Genomic DNA, 20,003 nt, shown 5'->3' with positions numbered 1-20,003 from the left:
CAAGTAAGAGGAGCACAGAGGGGAGTGGGAGAAGAGGAGGGCTTAGTCAAGGCAGGCTTCTTGGAGGAGATGTGCCTTCAATAAGGTTTTGAAGTGGGGGAGAGCAATTATCTGTCTGATAGGACAGACAACTCAATAACAGTGCTCAGTGGTTCACAAAGGCCCCAGGACCAGGATGAAGTAGTATACGCTCATCAAAAGCAGCCGCATGGCCTAGTTTCAAGAGCACAGGCTTGGGAGTCAGAAGATGTGGGTTCTAATCCAGACTCTGCCACTTGTTGGTGACCTTGGGCAAGGCATTTAGCTGGCCTGGGCCTCAGCTGCTTCATCTGTAAAATGGGAATTAAGTGGGACAGGGACATGTGGGACAGGGACTCTGTCCAACGTGATTAACTTGTATCTACCCCAGCACTTAAAACAATGCTTGGCCTAGAGTAAGGGCTTAAATACAATCATTAATTACCATTATTAAGGGCAGCCACTAGGAGGGAGGAGGAGGGAACCCGGGGTGATAAAACAGCTCAAGGTGAAGACAGAAATCACAGTCACTACTGTGCAGCCCATCGAGTCCTACCCGGAATCAGTGGTATTTAATGAGCTCCGTGCACCGGGCACTGTACTAAGTGATTGGGAGAGTAAATAACCAGCTGGGAAGGTAATAGTGAGAGAAGAGAGGGACTGAGGAGGGTGACCACGACCTAATCCACAACTGCTGGGCTGAGCGCAGGACCCAGGAGCGCCCCGTGCCCCCCGCGGCAACCAAAGTCTTGCTTCTACAAGGAAGTCCAAGGCAACAAGGGGCCATCTGTTTACCAAGCAATTAACTTTACAGCTACTAGGCAAAATGTCACTCAGGTGATCCCAGTGGCAGGAGCTTCCAGAAAGCTGGGTTGGAGGTTATTTTTATCCTTCTATTTCAAAGGAGAAGATGTATTAATTCAGATTGAGTAAATGTCAGCCACAATCAGCAAATATTAGCCAATTAAAACTCTACTACAACACAGCAAGGAAAAAGCAAAACCAAGCTGCCCAATTTCCTTCATCCCTTCAGTTTCCTCCATTTCTTCATCCTCCATCTGCTTGCTTCAGAACTCCATGGTGGTGGTGGGGTTGGGGTGGGGGGAAATGGGACAGTGGACCATTTTTGCAGGGGGCAGATTGTCTTACATCTGGCCTATTCCCTATGTGCTAGCAGCATGGAATAGAATCCTTTTATTAATCAATCAGTGGTGCTTACTGTGTGGCGAGGACGGTTCTAAGCGTTTGGGAGAGGACAATAAAGCTTGTAGAAACCAACCCTCTCTTTGGGGACCTTACAATCTAGTGGGTGAGGCAGACAAAATAAATTATAGAGAGGGAAGTGACAGTATCCAGATCTGAACATAAGTGCTGTCAGGGTGCAGTGAGTATCAGTGTGCCTAGAGGGTAAGGACATAACCTTTTCTAAGTGCTACTGGAAGCTCGTTGTGGGCAGGGAATGTGTCTGCTTTTTGATGTACTGTACTCTTCAAAGTGCTTAGTACAGGGCTCTGCATGCAGTAAGCAGTCAATAAATATGACAATGAATGGAAGAAGCAGTGTGGCTCAGTGGAAAGAGCATAGGCTTTGGAGTCAGAGGTCATGGGTTCAAACCCCAGCTCTGCCAATTGTTCAGCTGTGTGACTTTGGGCAAGTCACTTAACTTCTCCTTGCCTCAGTTACCTCATCTGTAAAATGGGGATTAAGATTGGGAGTCCCCTGTGGGACAATTTGATCACCTTGTAACCTCCCAAGCGCTTAAAACAGTGCTTTGCACATAGTAAGTGCTTAGTAATTGCCATCATCATCTTTATTATTATTATGAAAGCACTGAGCACCTGAAAGCACTGAGCACCTTGTGGTCCCTGAGACTGAGACTTGGGGGCTCTAGTGTGGGTGCAAGGAACTGGGAAGGGGATGTAATGTCTGGGAAGCAGGGAAGGGGACAGGGAAGCTGCACTTGGGAACTCCCCTGGAGAAGTGCTCCTCCAATATGGGCCAAATTCTGGCAGACCTCCTCCAAGACAGCACCTGTGGAGCTCATCGGGCTACCCCACTGGTCCTCATATGCTCCTTGTCCAGAGCTCATGTAGTGTCCACTCTAACGGCACCCCATAGTGATTCTCTAGACAGTAAGTTCATCAGGGCCCGGAACACACACAGAGTAAGAACTCAATAAATACAACTGAATGACTAAATGAATGAATGAATGAATGAAGATTTGATCAATCTATGGGCCAAGGGAAATGGTGCTTTGGATCCTCACTAATTCCCAGGAAAGATACCTAGGGTTTTCTTGAACAGGATTCCTTTCATAACCAATGTTTAAAAAAAAAAAATACCCAGAGCCAATTGCCTGTGCAAATATTTCAAGGGACTGTTTACGTATTCCCCAGTACATGAAGTACGGGAGCCCTGTGTTGAGCTGATAGGTGAGAGAACACTGAAGAAAGGTAACTGCCTTGCCAGTTAACTTTCAGCAAATATGTACCTAAGCTGTGCTTCCAGGCCTACAATTCAACTTCCTCATTCTCCCAGGACTGCCAAATCTGGATAAAAAGAGTTGGATCTTCCATGCACCGAAGACTTTCCAACTAAGCATTCCAACTCCTGTCAGCAAGAGAAGCAGGCCATTTCCAGAGCAGTAGGGAGTACGCTCCTTCAGACTCTAAGCTTGTTGTGGGCAGGGAATGTGTCTACCAGCTGTTACTATTCTATTTATTTCATTTTGTTAATATGTGTTTCATTGTCTGTCTCCCCCTTCTAGACTGTGAGCCCGCTATTGGGTAGGGACCGTCCCTATATGTTTCCCACTTGTACTTCCGAAGTGCTTAGTACAGTGCTCTGCACACAGTAAGTGCTCAATAAATACGATTGAATGAATGAGTGAATTATACTGTACCCTCCCAAGCACTTAAGTCTTCAAAAAATATGATTGACTGACTCAGTAATCATCATCAATCGTATTTATTGAGCGTTTACTGTGTGCAGAGCACTGTACCAAGCGCTTGGGAAGTACAAGTTGGCAACATATAGAGACAGTCCCTACCCAACAGTGGGCTCACAGTCTAAAAATGTGCTCAGTAATGTGCTCTGCACACAGTAAGCACCCAATAAGTATGATCGATTGAGTCCATCTTACAACCCGAAGTGGTGGAGGAGAAGACTGATGAGGTGACGTGAAGCTTTTATCCAGGGCGTCGACTGTAAGGTGTTCCCCAACTGAGCCTTCATTTTCTCTTCTCCCTTCTGTGTCACCCTTGCACTTGAATTTGCAAGTGCTTAGTACAGTGTCTAGCGCATAGTAAGTGCTTCACAAATACCGTAATTATTCATTATTTACACCCTTTATTCACTCCACCCTCAGTCCCAAAGCAATTGTGTACATATCCGTAATTTTTATTGACGTGTCTCCTCCTCTGGCCGGTAACCTCCCTGTGAGCAGGGAATGTGTCTACCAACTCTGTGATAATGCACTCTCCCAGGCACTTAATACTGTACTCTGCACCACTTAGTTGTAAAGTCTTTGGTGCATGGAAGATCTAACTTTTTACCCACATTTGTCAGGCCTGAGAGAATGAGGAAGTCGAATTTTAGACCTGGAAGCACAGCGTCTGTACATATTTGCTGAAAGTTAACTGGCAAAGCGGTTACCTTTCTTCAGTGTTCTCTCCCCTATTAGCTCAATAAATACATCTGATTAATCGTTAGTGAAAAATTGAGAAGGGTGGATGAGGGAGGCTGTACACGAAGGATCATCTCTTCAGGAACTAGGGGAAAAACTTGTGCCCACTTTGAACTTGAACCTGTTCACTGGATGCAGGAGCATCATTAAGCGCTTAGTACAATGCTCTGCACACAGTAAGCGCTCAATTCATTCATTCAATCGTATTTATTGAGCGCTTACTGTGTGCGGAGCACTGTACTAAGCGTTTGGGAAGTACAAGTTGGAAACATCTAGAGACGGTCCCTACCTATGACTGAATGAATGAATAATAATAATAATAATAATAATAATAATAATAATGATGGTATTTGTAAAGCACATACTATGCGCCAAGCACTGTTCTAAGCACTGAGTAGATACAAGGTAATCAGGTTGGCCCACGCAGTGCTCAAAGTCTTAATCCCCATTTTGAAGATGAGGTAACTGAGGCACAGATACCTTAAGTGACTTGCCCAAAGTCACACAGCAGACAAGTGGCGGAGCCAGAATTAGAACCCATGATCTTCTGACTCCCAGAAGAAGTAAGAGTGCCTCTACGCTACCGCTAAGAGAGGTAGCGTGGCTCAGTGGAAAGAGTACGGCTTTGGAGTCAGAGGTCATGGGTTCAAATCCAGGCTCTGCCAATTGTCAGCTGTGTGACTTTGGGCAAGTCACTTCACTTCTCTGTGCCTCAGTTACCTCATCTGTAAAATGGGGATTAAAACTGTGAGCCCCCCGTGGGACAATCTGATCACCTTGTAACCTCCCCAGTGCTTAGAACAGTGCTTTGCACATAGTAAGCGCTTAATAAATCAATCAATCGTATTTATTGAGCGCTTACTGTGTGCAGAGCACTGTACTAAGTGCTTGATATAAATAATATAATAAATGCCATTATTATTATTACTAAGCCATGCTGTATGTCAGAAGACACAGAATTTTTCCCTTCCTTAAGGACCTGAGAGCAGGGCTTCAACCAAACCAGAAAAATTCATTCTCAGGCTCGCTCACGGGACCATAGCAGCAGTCCAGGTGGACACCATCATGCCAGCTATTTGTTCAACATCCACAGATATCACGGGATATTACTTGCAGAATCTCACTTCAGAAGCAGCAAGACTTAGTGGGAAGAGCACAGACCTGGAAGCCAGAGGACATGGGCTCTTATCCCAGTTTGCCACTTGTCTGTTGGGTGACCTTGGGCAAGTCACTTAACTTCTCTAGGCCTCAGTTTCTTCATCTGGAAAATAGGGGTTAAATACCTGTTCTCCCTACTACTTAGACTGTGAGCCCCATGTGGGACACAGACTGTCCAACCGGATAAATCTGTGTCTGCCCCGGCACTTAGAAGAGCGTTTGACAGATAGGAAATGCTTATCTGTATTTTATTTATTTATATTACTTTCTCTCTCCCTCCCTGGAAGTTCGCTATGGGCAGGGAATGTGTCTGTTTATTGTTGTACTGTGTTTCCCAAGTGCTTAGTACAGTGCTCCGCACACAGTTAGCACTCAATAAATACGATCGAACAAATGCCATTAAAAAAATAGAGCTCCCAAGTCAGAAGGTCATGACTTCTAATCCTAGTTCTGCCACTTGTCTGCTGTGTGATCTTAGGCAAGTCACTTCACTTCTCTGTGCCTCAGTTACCTCATCTGTAAAATGGGGATTAAGACAGTGAGCCCCACATGGGACAGGGACTGTGTTCAACCCAATTTGTTTGTATCCACCCCAGTATTTAGTACAGTGCCTGGCACATAGTAAGCGCTTAAATACCATACTAATTATTTTTATTATTTTTATTATTCCTAGCTCCCCTGGGCTCTGGGATGGTCCCCTCACCCATGACTCCTTCACGCCAGTGAGTTTCATTTGTGAACTGTACACTCTGGGGGCAACAGAGGAGTGAGAGGAAGATGGGGGACGAGAAGCAGCAGCCACAGAGTTGAGTGGGAGGAGAGGATCATCATCATCAATAGTATTTATTGAGCGCTTACTGTATGCAGAGCACTATACTAAGCGCTTGGGAGAGTACAATACAGCAATATAACAGACACGCTCCCTGCCTACAACAAGCTTACAGTCTAGAGGGGGAGACGGTCATTAATATGACTTACCATTCCTCCCAGGTCCCTTTATCCTCACCCTCTTACCACCCAGTCTTCCTTTAATAATAATAATGATGGCATTTATTAAGCGCTTACTATGTGCAAAGCACTGTTCTGAGCACTGGGGAGGTTACAAGGTGATTAGGTTGTCCCACGGGGGGCTCACAGTCTTCATCCCCATTTTACAGATGAGGTAACTGAGGCACAGAGAAGCTAAGTGACTTGCCCAAAGTCACACAGCTGACAGCTGGTGGAGGCGGGATTTGAACCCCTGACCTCTGACTCCAAAGCCCGGGCTCTTTCCACTGAGCCAAGACCTCACATGTCCAAGAGCCAGATTAGTTTTCTGAGCCCCAAATTTCCCTGGTAAATCTTTAACGGTCATAGAGCACCCCCTGCTTGGAAGGATGATTTCTTTGGGGAAACAGCATGACGTAGTGGATAGAGCATGAGTCTGGGACTCAGAAGGTCATGAGTTCTAATCCTGACTCCACCACTTGTCTGCTGTGTGGCCTTGGGTAAGTCACCTCACTTTTCTGGACCTCAGTTACCCCATCTGTAAAATGGGGATTAAGACTGTGAGCCTCAAGGGGAACAGGGACTGTGTCCAACACGATTTGCTTGTATCCACCTCAGCGCTTAGTACAGTGCTTGGTACATAGTAAGCGCTTAACAAATACCACAATTATAAGAGAAGCAGCGTGGCTCAGTGGAAAGAGCCCGAGCTTGGGAGCCAGAGGTCATGGGTTCTAAGCCCGGCTCTGCCTCTTGTCAGCTGTGTTACTTTGGGCAAGTCACTTAACATCTCTGGGCCTCAGTTCCCTCATCTGTAAAATAGGGATGAAGACTGTGAGCCCCACGTGGGACAACCTGATCACCTTGTATTCCCCAAGTGCTTAGAACAGTGCTTTGCACATATTAAGTGCTTAACAAATGCCATCATTATTATTATCATTATTATTAATAATAATACTAATAAGCCATTAGCCAAACTTTCAGAGGTCCAGAGACGGGAGCCTTCGCTTTAAGCCCTTGTGGCCAGAAAACTTTCCTGCTTGTCTCAATGGTGGGGTGATCAGCAAAGATGAGAAAATCAATGTCATTTATCGAGGACCAAATGAGTGTCAAGAGTTGTCTGCCCTTTCTGGGAAAGAGATATTCATATCCAACTCAGTGATCAGTACAGTGCTTGGCACATAATACCTCACTTCTCTGCACCTCATTCATTCACTCAATAGTATTTATTAAGCGCTTACTGTGTGTAGAGTACTGTACTAAGCGCTCGGAAAGTACAATACAGCAACAAAGAGGGAAATCCCTGCCCACACCTTATCTGTAAAATGGGGATTAAGACTGTGCTTCATGTGGGACATGAACTATGTCCAACCTAATTACTTTGTATCTACCCCAGTGTTTACTACAGTGCCTGGCACATAGTAAGCACTTAAATATCATTTTTAAAATGCCACAATTATTAGTACAGGAGTCACAAGAGAGAAGCAGAATCGCCTAATCGAAAGAGCACAGGACTGGGAGTCAGGAGACAAAGGTTCTAAACCTGCTCCGACACTTGAGTGCTGTGTGACCTTTAACAGGTCAGTTAAGTGCTCTGTGCCTCAGTATCCTCTTCTGTTCTAGGACAGATTCAATATCTCATCTCCCTTCCCCTTAAGATTGTGAGCCTCATGTGGAACAGGGTCTGTGTCTTCTCTGATTGTATTCTAACAACCCCAGTATTTAGCACCTAGTAAGCCCTTAAATACCACAATTATCATCACTGTGACATGAGAAGCAGCATGTCCTCCTGGATATTGAGGCCATTGCTAAAATCTACTGTTTCCTCTCTGTTCAAACTGCTACCACATTAATGCAAGCACTTATTCATCCATTCATTCAATCATATTCATTGAGCGCTTACTGTGGGCAAAGCACTATACTAAGCACTTGGGAAGTACAAATTGGCAACATATAGAGATGGTCCCTACCCAACAATGGGCTCACAGTCCTCCCTTGCCATGATTATTGTATCAGCCTCCTTGCTAACCTCCCTGCCTCCTGTCTCTCCCCACTCGAGTCCATACTCCACTCTGCTGCCCAGATCATTTTCCTTCAAAAACGTTCAGACCATGTTCCCCCACTCCTCAAGAAACTCCACTGTTTGCCCATCCACCTCTGCATCTAACAAAATCCTTTCTCACCTCGCTTCTCTAGTGCTTAGAACAGTGCTTTGCAGATAGTAAGCACTTAATAAATGCCATTATCATTATTATTATTCTCTCCTAGCCTAACCCAGCCCACACACTTCATTCCTGTAATGCTAACCTCCTCACTGTACCTTGATCTCGTCTATCTCACTACCGACCTCTCACCCACATCCTACCCCTGGCATGGAATGCTCTCCATCCTCACATCAAATAATTGCTCTCCATTTCCAAGCTTTACTGAAAGCACAATTCCTCCAAGAAGCCTTCCCTAAGCAATCCTCTCATCTTCTCCCACTCAATTCTGCATCACCCTGACTCCTCCCTTCATTCATCCTCTCTCCCATCTCCACAGCACATATGCATACACCTGCAATTATTTATGTATATTAATGTCTGTCTCCCCCTCTAAACTGTGAGCTCATTGTGGGAAGGGAACGTGTCTCTTTGTTGTTGGTACTGTACTCTCCCAAGCACTTAGTACAGTGCTGTGCCCACAGTAATCACTCAATAAATCCAATTGAATGAATGAATGAGTATGGGATTGAGAGTCAAAAGGACCTGGGTTCTAATCCTGGCTCTGCCACTTGTCTGCTCTATGACCTTGGGTAAGACACCTCAGTTCTCTGTGCCTCAGTTACCTCATCTGTAAAATGGGGTTTAAGACAAGTCAGTCAATCATATTTATTGAGCGCTACTGTGTGCAGAGCACTGTTCTAAGCACTTGGGAGAGTACAATATAATAAAACAAGACTGTGAGCCCTATGTGGGACAGGGACTGTGTCCAACCCAATCATCTTGTATCTACCCCAGTGCTTAGTTCAGTGCCTGGCACATAGTGCTTAAATACCATTATTATTATAATTTTTATTAAGAGGAAGCCAGCCCACCAACTCACATCTAATGCAAGGATTTCTCCAGGGTCACACAAGCATATTTTCCTGAGGCATTCTTGCCTCTTGTCACCTAAAGCTATTCCCATTCCCAAAGCGGTGGCAACAGCAGCAGCAGCATATTTTCTGTACCTCTGGCTGGGCTCCTATACAAGGAGAGTCTGTGACGCTGGTGATTCCTCCATCCCAGGAGTTTCAGAAGCATTCTAAATACCATCCCCAGACAGGACACTGTAGATTGCAAGCTCACTGTGGCCAGGGATCGTGTCTACCACCTCTGTCGTACTTTCCCATGAGCATATTATAGTGCTCTGAACATGGTAATGCTCAATAAATTCCTTTGAATGACCGACTGAATGAAACACAAGTGAGATACAGCAGGGAGCAGGGAAACCCCAGCCCTGAAAAGGGAGTTCTCCAACTGAACTTCAGTAAGCGCCAATAATAATAATGCCATTTTGGCACTTACTATGTGCCAGGTACTGTATTCAGCACTGGGGTAGGACAGGCAACACTCTCTGTCCAACCTGGGCCTCACAGTCTTAAGTAGGGGGGAGAACAGGCTAAAAATCCCATTAGACGGATGAGGAAACTGAGGCCAAGAGAAGTTAAGTGACTTGCCCAAAGTTACACAAAAAGCAAGCAGTGTGTAACCAAAATTAGAACCCAGGTTCCCAGGCCTAACTGCTTTCTACCAAGCCACTCTAAGACTCACCCAGTTCACGGTGATCTTTGTTCTTCACCGTGCAGATTTCCCAAAATGTATTTAGCGATTAGTACCAACCTTATCCACACATCAATTTGTTAGCATTCAAACATATTTCCATCTTCAACTCTATTTTTCTCTCTTCTCCCACCTCCTGTCTCCTTCTCTCCTTCCTCATGGATCAAGTAATCCTCAAGGCTGCTGATGGCCTTATCACAGGAAAACAGAATGAAGCTAATGGTAACAGGCACTCCTTGCTAGGTAATTATTATAGGAGGAAGAATGCAAATGAGCCCTAATCTGTCTCACACAATGGCAGAGGTCTTAGATTCGCATTAAACCTTTTGCAGCATTCTGCTAGATATGAGACTTTCCAGATAAGGATTCATCTGGAATTCAGACCCTTGCTCTTCCTCCCGTTGTCTCTGTTTATTCAACTCTGCCCCCAGCAGGTTCTGCTGTCTCCAGATTTAATTGTGTGATTTTTCCTCCCCCTAGTCTCCTGACTGCTGGGATATTTTCCCTCCAGGTGCCTCAGCACAAGCTTCCTGTGTGCGGGCCTCGTAATTCCTAAACTGAGTTCTTCATTGGGAAGGCAACACTAACACGGAAAACTCCTTAGTGAATAAAGCCACAACTGAGACTGTCATTTGACAGGCCAGTGGCGCAATGGATAACGTGTCTGACTACGGATCAGAAGATTCCAGGTTCGATTCCTGGCTGGCTCGAACCCCTCTGTCTTTCTCAGCGCTTAGAACAGTGCTTTGCACAGAGTAAGCGCTTAATAAATGCCATTATAACACCTCTCCTCTACCTTAACAATAATTGTGGTTTCTGGTAAGCCCTTAAGTGCCAAGAACTGTATAATAATAATAACAATATTGGCATTTATTAAGCACTTACTATGTGCAAAGCGCTGGGGGTGTTTACAAGGTGATCAGGTTGTCCCATGGGGGGCTCACAGTCTTAATCCCCATTTTTACAGATGAGGTAACTAAGGCACAGGGAAGTTAAGTGACTTACCCAAAGTAACACAGCTGACAATTGGCGGAGCCAGGATTTGAACCCATGACCTCTGGCACCAAAGCCCGGGCTCTTTCCAGTGAGCCAAGCTGCTTCTCAGGGGTAGACACAAGATCACTGGGTCCCACATGGGGCTCACAGTCTAACCAGAAGGGAGATCAGGTATTAAATCCCCATTTTCTGAATGAGAGAACGGGGGCACAGAGAAGTTGAGTGACTTTCCCAAGGTCACACAGCAGGCAAGTGGCAGAGCTGGAATTAGAACCCAGGTCTTCTGACTCCCAGGGTCGTGCTCTTTCCACTAGATCATGCTGCTGCATCAGGTTGCCTTTACGGAGGTGGTGGGGGTGGCAGGGAAAGGACAGAAGGTATGTGTGAAAAAACAAACAAAATCATGTGATCAGATTACAGGCCATTCCCAGTCACATGGTGTCAGTAAAATGGAAACCCAAACTAAAGTGTAATTACCATTAGGCCAACCCTGGAGAATGATGAGTGTTCCAGAAAGAATCCGGCTCAATCCAGGGTCCTTTCCTGGAGAAGCCATAAATCTGCTCAGATCAGTGCTCACACACAATCTACGCAACCCAGGCTCAGCCATGACCAACCTCTCAGAACATCTCCGATTCTCATCTCCAGCCTGCATCGCTCCTATTCACAGCCAAGGAATTTTCATTATTATGGTATCTGTTAAGCCCTTACTATGCACCAAGCTTTATTCTAAGTGTAGGGGTAGATAAAAATTAATAGGGTCAGACACACACCTTGTCCCACATGGGCTCACGGTCTACATAAGGAGAACAGGTATCGAATCCCCATTTTACCAGATGAGGAAACTGAGGCATAAAGAAATGATCTGCCCTTGATCGTATGGCAGGAAGCAGCATGGCTTAGTGGATAGAGCACGGGCCTGGAAATCATTGGACCCGGGTTCTAATCCCAGCTGTGCCCCTTGACTTGCCCAAGGTCTCACAGCAGACACTTCAATTCTCTGTGCCTCAGTTAACTCATCTGTAAAACGGGGATTACGATTGTGAACCCCACGTGAGACACGGACTGTGTCCAACTTGGTTAGCTTGTATCTACTGCAGTGCTTCTAAATGCTTAACAAATACCATAAAATAAACACCCCCCCCCCAAAAAAAAAAAAAAACCCACAACAGATCTCTGGTCCAGGAATGTTGGGAAGGAGGCTGAGAATTGATGGAGAGGGGGATTTTTGGCCAAGATGGTAGAGAATCAGTTGAGAGGAGGAGAAATAAGCGCTTAGTACAATGCTCTGCACATAGTAAGCGCTCAATAAATATGACAATGAATGAACGGGTCAGCCATATTGAGAACTCGATAGCTGAATCGTGGACACTGGGGGCTGCTGGGGAGAAGAAAAAAATGCAGAATTCTCCCTTGTTCTAAACAGGATGAATATAGGGAAGATCGAGGGGCAGGGGTGTTAAAAATAAGAAAAAAAATGACATTTCTTGGGAAATCCCAAAAGTTAAATTATAGAAGGGCAGTATGGCCTAGTAGCTCAAGTTTGGGAGTCGGAGTACCTGGGTTCTAATCCAGGCTCTGCCACTTGCCTGCTGGGTGACCTTGGGCAAGTCACTTAAATTCTCCATTTCATATATAAAATGGGGGTTCAATATCTCTTCTCACTCCTGCCTAGACTATCAGCTCTAAGCAAGACAGAGATTGTCTTGGAGAAGCAGCATGGCTCAGTGGAAAGAGCAAGGGCTTTAGAGTCAGAGGTCATGGGTTCAAATCCCAGCTCCACCAATTGTCAGCTGTGTGACTTTGGGCAAGTCACTTCTCTGGGCCTCAGCTCCCTCATCTGTAAAATGGGGATTAAGACTGTGAGCCCCCCGTGGGACAACCTGATCACCTTGTAACCTCCCCAGCACATAGAACAGTGCTTTGCACATAGTAAGTGCTTAATAAATGCCATCATTATTCTTATTATTATTGTGTCTCAAGTATCTCGTACCTATCCCAGCTCTTAGTATAGTGCTTGGCACATAGTAAAACACTTAAGCCTCACAATTATTGTTAATTGATAGCACCATTTTTACTCTTGACATTTGGATGCAATATTCTTAACACATATTGATTGATATTTTCCCCTCATTCCTTGTAGTTTCTTTTGAAACACCGTCTCCAGCCGCCAAATCCCACCATTCTAAAGTGGCGCCTTAGTTAGAGAACCCACAAGGGAACGGTGGCTCTGCCACTTGTCAGCTGGGTGACTTTGGGCAAGTCACTTAACTTCTCTGTGCCTCAGTTCCCTCATCTGGAAAATGGCAATTAAGACTGTGAGCCCCACGTGGGACAACCTGATTACCTTGTATCTACCCCAGGGCTTAGAACAGTGCTTGGCACATAGTAAGCACTTCAATACTATCATTATTATTTGGAGCAAAGGGGGAGGAAGAGAGGGCCAGGGGCCACTACAGGGCGAGAAGACCTAGGTTTCCCTACAGTCTCATTATGTGGATGATGATGTTGATGTCTGCTCTTCACAACCTAGGAAGAAGGGTGAGAGTATGTGGCTGCTTCAAACAGCCAAGTGTCCGAAGCAGGGCCCCGAAGGCATAGAGAAGCAGAGAAGAGAATATAATAATAATAATTTTGGTATTTGATAAGCACTTACTATGTGCCAAGCACTGTTCTAAGTGCTGGGGGAGATACAAGGTAATCAGGTTGTCCCACATGGGGCTCACAGTCTTAATCCCCATTTTCCAGATGAGGTCACTGAGGCACAGAAAAGTTAAGTGACTTGCCTAAAGTCACACAGCTGCTAAGTGGAGGAGCCGGGGTTAGAACCCATGACCTCGGACTCTCAAGCCCATGCTCTTTCCACTGAGCCACGCTGCTTCTCAAAGAAGAAAAGCAGAATGGCCTAGAGGACAGAACATGGGCCTGGGATTCAGAAGGACCTGGGTTTGAATCCTGACTCTGCCACTAGTCTGCTGCATGACCTTGGACAAGTCACTTCACTTCTCTGTGCCTCAGTTGCTTCATCTGTAAAATGGGGATTAAAACTGTGAGCCTCATGTGGGACAGGGACTGTGTCCAAACTGACAAACTGTACATACCCCAGTGCTTAAAGTGCCTGGTACATAGTAAGCACTTAAATACCATAAAAAAAATAATATTAGCTAGGGAGTCCAGAAAACTAGTCCAGCAGACAAAGGCCCATCCCAGCTCCAAGATACCAAATGCCACTAATGCATCTCCAGGGCTCTTTTTTTCTAAGTTTGCTTCTGCCCCACCTCTACCCCCTCATTCTGTCCCTTTTCTTGCATGGACTAGAAGAAAGAGTGACCTTGGGAAGGTGGCTTAACTTCTCTGTGCCTAAGTTCCCTCATCTGCAAAATGTGGATTTAATAACTGTTCTCCTACCTACTTAGACTAAGTCCCATGTGGGGCCTGAATATCTTGTATCTACCCCAGTGCTTATGTAGTAGAGTGCTTGGCACACTGTAAGCATATAACAGATACCACAGTTATTTATCTGATTGAGGGAGAGAGGAGGTTCAAAGCCAGGGTCACAGCAACAGGAGGGTTAAAAGCGAGGTGCAGTGAGAAGGACAGCTTGGGCAGATGAAGAGAGAGGGAATTAAGGAGTACCAGATGAAGAGAGCAGATATAGAGAGCCTGGAACCCCCCAAAATCAATCCCCCACAAAGAGGATAAATTACAGCGGAGCGATGGCATTTTACTCTGACGATGGCCACAGAACAGATTTTAACCGTCTGAATGTGCCAAAGCGGATCAGAGGAAGATACACACTCATTTAACAGAATCTGCATGCAGAACACAACACCGGCCACTGTGCGGAATTACAAAAGAAAAACCTGCCCCGGAGGAGTCCATGATCTAACAGAGGAGAGAGGATTAAACAGAAACATGCAACGCACAGGCAGACAAAAATGACAAGTGAGAGACATAAAGGATCCTTATATTCCAGCAGCGGATGAATAAGCCGGCCATCATTGAGAGAGGCAGACAAAGCCCGGGAGGCGGGGCGGAAGCCGTCGGAATGCCGGGCGGGTCGTGTGGGGTTAATCTGACCACAGGTGATGAGGCCTCCCATTGCATGACCCCGTGGGTGGCTCTTGGGAGCATCTATGTGGACACCACAGCTATAACTCTCTGTTGCGTGACCCTGGGCAAGTCACTTCACGTCTCTGTGCCTCAGTTACCTCATTTGTAAAATGGGGATTGAGACTGTGAGCCCCACAAGGGACAAGGACTGTGCTCCCAACCCGATTTGCTTGTATCCGTCCTAGCACTTAGTACAGTGCCTGGCACATAATAAGCGCTTATGCAACTACCATAACTATTGTAACAGTCTCAGGGTCCCAGAGAAAACTGCTTCTCAGCCTGGGTCAGAATCACAATGATCATAATAACAACAATAATCATAAAAATAATATTTATTAAGCACTTACGATGTGTCAGGCACTGTTTCCAGTGCTCGGGTAGATACAACTTCATCACATAGGACCCAGACCCTGTCCCACATGAGACTAACAGTCTAAATCGGAGAATTTAATCTCCATTTTACAGATAACTGAGGCTCAGCTAAGTGAAGTGACTTGCCCAAGGTCACATCCGACTAATGGCAGAGCCGGGATTAGAACCCAGGTCTTCCAACTCCCTGACCCATACACCTTCCACAAGAACATGATACCTAATAACTGCTCTTTGAGGGACTGAGGTAAATTTTCTTTCTATCCAGTTCTAAAACAAATAAAACTCTGACAAGATGAGAACTCAAACAACCCTTTAATCTCCTGCTTCCCTGGGCCACTCAGCCACTCCCAAGGGTTCGCTCCTCTCTTATGACGCATCCTTGGTTTCTGGGGGAGGAGGGTTTTGTGGTTTTCCCTCCACTGGTCTGAGCCACAGTCTGTGGGGAAGCGACATGGCCTAGTGGAGAGAGCCTGATACGGAGAGGCAGAAGGATCTGGGTTCTAATCCAGGCTCCACCACTTGTCTGCTGTGTGTCTCAGTTACCTCACCTGTAAATTGGGGAGTAAGACTGCAAACGCAAGGTGGGACAGGGACTGTGTCCAACCTGATTAGCTTGTCTCTATCCCAGTGCTTAGTAAAGTGTCTGGCACATAGTAAGGGCTTAATAAATACCATAAAAAGCAAACAAACAAAAAAAACTTGTGTCCAGGAGGGACCTAAAGCTTTCAATGAAGTGAGCAATTAGATATTTTGACAACTCTGGTTTAAGCATTCTTCTCATCTTCTCCCCTGAAATGTAAGCTCCTTGTGGGCACAGAACAGCATGGCTCAGTGGAAAGAGCACAGACTTTGGAGTCAGAGGTCATGGGTTCGAATCCCAGCTCTGCCAAGTGTCAGCTGTGTGACTTTGGGCAAGTCACTTCACTTCTCTGGGCCTCAGTTCCCTCATCTGTAAAATGGGGATTAAAACTGTGAGCCCCCCGTGGCAACAACCTGATCACCCTGTAACCTCCCCAGCTCTTAGAACAGTGCTTTGCACATAGTAAGCACTTAAATGCCATCATTATTATTGTCTCTTCACACTATACTTCCAAAGCACCAGCACAGTGAACACCACCAACAGGAAACACAATGGAAACAGAGTTCCATTCTAACTCTGACTCTGCCACTTCTCTGCTGTGTGGCCTTAGGCAAGTCACTTCAATTTCCTTGCCTCAGTTACCCCATTTGTAAAATGGGATTTAATACCTGTTCTCCCTCCTACTCAGACTACGAGTCTCATGTGGGTCAGGAACCATGTCTGATCTGTTTCTACGCCAGCGCTTCGCAAATACCATCATTATTAATAAACACTACTATTACGCTATCACTATTCAGTGTCGGTTTTAGCAACTTAACCACTCCAAAACGGAGGCAAGAAGTTAATCGCTTTGTTCTATTGAGTGTCCCTAAATGTTCTAAATAAATAGTCCAAAATCAACTCTAGAGGTGTCAAGAGTCTCTGGTTACGGGCAGAAATCTGGCCTGCTCTCTAAGAACAACTGCCCGGCTGGAAATATGACAAGGCATTAGTTAAGAGGCACCAGGTCCCATTCTTACTCCGGGGACTTTGGAGCGTGGTATACACTCCAGACACTCACCACCCAGCTTGTATTGGTTAGGAATTCGCACTATGCAACTTGGGAAATGCGAGAAAATCGAAGGAGGTTGGATAGGACACCCCCCAAACCAGGTCATTGTATTCCGAATGGTAATGGTGATGAGGCACCCTGAGCGGGAAAGAGATCATGTCTACTGTACACCTGTGTACTCTCTCCAGGCTCTTAGTGCAATGTTCTTCTATTTAGCGGGCATTCAGTTTGTGCAGAACACTGTACCGAGCACTAAGGGAAAATACACCTGTGAAAGTTAGACACTGGCTCTTAGTTGGAAGGAGAGATGATAGGTGAAAGACACCATACCTCATTCTCGTCCACGTCCTGCCTCTGGTCTGGAATGCCCCTCCCTCTTCACACCTGACAGACCATCACCCTTCCCACCTTCAAAGCCTTATCAATCAATCAATCGTATTTATTGAGCACTTACTGTGTGCAGAGCACTGTACTAAGCGCTTGGGAAGTACAAGTTGGCAACATATAGAGACAGTCCCTACCCAACAGTGGGCTCACAGTCTAAAAGGGGGAGACAGGGAACAAAACCAAACATACTAACAAAATAAAATAAATAGAATAGATATGTACAGGTAAAATAGAGTAATAAATAATGATACCAAAAACTCTTTTCCACATATCCTCCAAGAGACCTTCCCCAAGTCCTCATTTCCTCTTCTCCCACTCCCCTCTGAACTGCCCTTGCACTAGGATTTGCAATCTTTATTCATACCTCCCTCAGACCCATAGCACTTATGCACGTACTGCTATTTAATTTACTTATATCGATTGTCTGTCTCCCTCTCTAGACTGTAGGCTCATTGTGGGCAGGGAATGTGCCTGCCAGCTCCATTATACTTTACTCTCCCAAGCACTTAATACAGTGCTCTGCATGTATCATACAATTGATTGATTGACATAAGGGAGGATGAAACAACACAAAAAAGTACAAACAACCAGGACAAAAGGAGCACGAGGCTTTGGCTAGAAAAGCAGAGTTTTGGGCTCCTCACAGTTCAGAGTGCTACAGTCCTGGCAGGTGTCAGGCAGGGATTGTCTCTGTTGCTGAATTGTACTTTTCAAGCACTTAGTACAGTGCTCCGCACACAGTAAGTGCTCAATAAATATGACAATGAATGAATGGATGTTGCAGCCATGGCTTCACTGCAAATTAAAATGGTAGACACCCGGAGCCCTCAGCAATTACTCCCTAAAGAATTCTTCACAAACCATGAAGGGGGACTTCATGGACCATACAGAGCGAAGACAGGGTGCAAAAAGGAGAGGAGGTTCTTCCACTCCGATCTAGGGCCAAGTCCAAGATGCAAGTAAACACTCTCTGTGGACTGTTGCCCTTCCCTAAAAGCAGTTCCTGCAGTTCCTGTGCACCTCCCCTCCTCCCTTTAAACCAAATCAAATTTGCGCGTTACACAGTTCGTCGTGGGCAAATAATGTGTCGGTTATATTATTGTGCTATACCCTCCAAAGCGCTTAGGACACTGCTCTGCATACAATAAGTGCTCAATAACTATGATTGATTGATTGCTGCAGAGGGTAGCCCTAATGGGGCACGGTCTCCCAATTTCCTCCCCTTGCTCCTATATGTTCATTCCCACCTCTCTTAGGTGTACCTGGTCTTCAGGGTCATCAAGGGCTGTAGAAGAAAGGAAGGAAAAAAAAAAAAGGAGACAGGGAGCCAGAGAATGAGGAAAAGGAACCAGGAGACACAAATTACCCTAAAGTAACCCTCGACTGATAAGACAGCTCCATCATCCCCATGCAGTCACAAACAGTGGGCCTGTCAATCCATCCATTCGTCTGTCTGTCATGGACACTTCTGACCCAGGACATGGCAATATCAGAGCCCACCCAATCCAGGCTGAGAAATTCTTCTGAGGATGAAGGAGTGGGGAGAGGAGAGGAAAGGGGAGGGGCGGTGGTCTGAAAATGGCCAGGTCCACTAATATATGAGCGTTTAAATGTTTAAGAACAGCAAGATACTAGAAAATGTAATTGTGAAAAGAAAAAAAACCACGGAACAAGATTTATTAAACCCCTTACAGAAACTCTGGACTAAGGAGAGAAGAAATAGAAACCAAATGAACAAAACAAGGGTGTCTCCTAGCTCCAGAAGGAATGTGGTCTTTCTCCCAACACCTGGACCAAATATGTGAAGAATGTCCTCAAATCAAACGTGTGTTCACATACACATGGTCACTCTTATTCCTGAGGTCTTGTCAGAACCTTGGGGGGAAAATCAGCGAAGGCGGTAGAGTCCATGGCAACACTGCTCCTGAGGAAACCATCAACACACCTTTGCTGTTTCTAAATGTTGGTCCAGGGCAGGGCCCCAGAATGACATGGATGCCCTTGCCTAAGATATTTCCCAGAGCAAGATGAAGGAATATTTGCTCCTACTCAGTTGGTCGAACATATTTATTGAGCTCTGTACTAAGCACTGGGCAGAGTACAATATAACAATACAACAGACACGTTACCTGCCCACAACGAGCTCACAGTCTAGAGAGGGAGAAAGGCATTAATATGAAAAAATAAAAGTACAGATATGTACATAAGTGTTGGGGCTGGGAGTGGGGGGAATGTCTGTGTTATAAGCGTGGGTCACTGGAAAGAACATGGGCTTTGGAGTCAGAGGTCATGGGTTCAAATCCCGGCTCTGCCAATTGTCAGCTGTGTGACTTTGGGCAAGCCACTTAACTTCTCTGTGCCTCAGTTCCCTCATCTGTAAAATGGGGATTAAGACTGTGAACCCCACGTGGGACAAACTGCTCACCTTGTATCACTCCAGCGCCTAAAACAGTGCTTTGTACATAGTAAGTACTTAACACCATCATTATTATTACTCTCCCAAGTGCTTAACACAGTGTTCTGCACACAGTAAGCACCTCAATAAATAAGACTAACTTATGAAAGGGAGCAAGTCAGGGTGACGTAGAAGGGAGTTGAAGAATTTGTATAGATATGTATATCTATACAAATATATATATATATATATATACACACACAGGTGCTGAGGGGAGGGGAAGGAGGTAGGGCGGGGGGATGGGGAGGAGGAGAGGAAAAAGGGGGCTCAGTCTGGGAAGGCCTCCTGGAGGAGGTGAGCTCTCAGTAGGGCTTTGAAGAGAGGAAGAGAGCTAGCTTGGCGGATGTGTGGAGGGAGGGCATTTCAGGCCAGGGGGAGGATGTGGGCCGGGGGTCGATGGC

General features: G+C 45.7%; 1 protein-coding gene and 1 non-coding gene across 4 annotated transcripts in view; one reads left to right on the top strand and one right to left on the bottom strand.

Moving 5' to 3' along the window:
• Positions 1-20,003, bottom strand: part of ZMIZ1 (zinc finger MIZ-type containing 1) — a 538,822-nt gene that overhangs the window by 445,234 nt on the left and 73,585 nt on the right. The gene's annotated exons all lie outside the window — the stretch shown is intronic.
• Positions 10,286-10,358, top strand: TRNAR-ACG. The gene has a single exon. It is a non-coding gene; the product is annotated as a tRNA-Arg (tRNA).

Source organism: Tachyglossus aculeatus, chromosome 3 (assembly GCF_015852505.1).
Source record: "Tachyglossus aculeatus isolate mTacAcu1 chromosome 3, mTacAcu1.pri, whole genome shotgun sequence".
Classification (NCBI taxonomy): Eukaryota; Metazoa; Chordata; class Mammalia; order Monotremata; family Tachyglossidae; genus Tachyglossus; species Tachyglossus aculeatus.
Note: the sequence above shows the minus strand (reverse complement) of the source record. Positions and strands in the feature narration are given on the sequence as shown.